Raw genomic sequence first — 1001 nt, 5'->3', positions numbered from 1 at the left:
GCGAATCGTATACATCGGAAAATTTTCGATTTCCGATGTAGTCTAGCTGGTTAGGATTCGTGCTTTCACCCACGCGACCAGGGTTCGAGTCCCTGCATCGGAAAATATATATTTGATACGGTGTTTTCCAGGATTGTGTTGAGCGCAAGGATGGGGAACTGAGTAAATATCACAGGTGCGTTGTTTTGTTCAAGATATCTGGCTCGTCACCGGTTCCCCTCCTCCCCTGGACAAAGTTGAACATTGAGTTAGAACAAACCATTCCAACGTTGTTCGAGGGGAAGGGGCGGTTCAGCCCATCCTCTCCAAGTGAATTGAGAAACATATATTGTGAGGGGGACTAGCTCAAATGGTAGAGCGCTCGCTTAGCAAGCGAGAGGCACCGGGATCGATGCCCGGGTTCTCCATATAGGAATGTTTTTAGTCGGTTCCGCCACCGGCGCTCCTCATCTGGATGAAAGCGTAAGGTCATGTATGTAACATCGTGATAGCTCAAGCAAGTGCGCTCCCAGTCCGTACATATTTTCGGGTTGTAAACTTACTCGCGCCATCACTCTCTCTGCTTCTTTACAGTAAGACGCGCACCCAGCCCTGGCTCTCAGCGCCGTTCTCGGTGACTGGTGACACTTGAATTCATGATAGTATTGATATCTGGGTGAATGGTTCCACTATCCTATGAGGTCAGTGTCACACATCATCGCTTACTGTTTCGACAGACACGAGCAGGATTTCTCTCGTCAATTGGCAGTAGCCTTCTAGCAATGGGATGGTTACACATTCTGCGTACGTATTGACTGAGCCCGTCGCTTGCGCATGAATTCTGAAGGAACACGACGAAAGTGCTGATTCTCGAGTTCGTCATGCATTCAACTTCAACAATACCTCGGCGAATCGTATACATCGGAAAATTTTCGATTTCCGATGTAGTCTAGCTGGTTAGGATTCGTGGCTTTCACCCACGCGACCAGGGTTCGAGTCCCTGCATCGGAAAATATATATTG

General features: G+C 48.4%; 3 non-coding genes across 3 annotated transcripts; all 3 read left to right on the top strand.

The window, feature by feature from the left end:
- Window positions 1-31: 31 nt before the first annotated feature.
- On the top strand, window positions 32-103 carry Pmar_PMAR007533. Its single transcript has one exon. It is a non-coding gene; the product is annotated as a tRNA-OTHER (tRNA).
- A 231-nt stretch (window positions 104-334) lies between these two features.
- Window positions 335-407, top strand: Pmar_PMAR007532. The gene has a single exon. It is a non-coding gene; the product is annotated as a tRNA-Ala (tRNA).
- A 510-nt stretch (window positions 408-917) lies between these two features.
- Pmar_PMAR007531 lies at window positions 918-990 on the top strand. Its single transcript has one exon. It is a non-coding gene; the product is annotated as a tRNA-Glu (tRNA).
- The last annotated feature ends 11 nt before the right edge of the window (window positions 991-1001 follow it).

Source organism: Perkinsus marinus, assembly GCF_000006405.1.
Source record: "Perkinsus marinus ATCC 50983 genomic scaffold scf_1104296964736, whole genome shotgun sequence".
NCBI lineage: Eukaryota > Perkinsozoa > Perkinsida > Perkinsidae > Perkinsus > Perkinsus marinus.
This window is presented reverse-complemented; position numbering and strand designations above follow the sequence as displayed.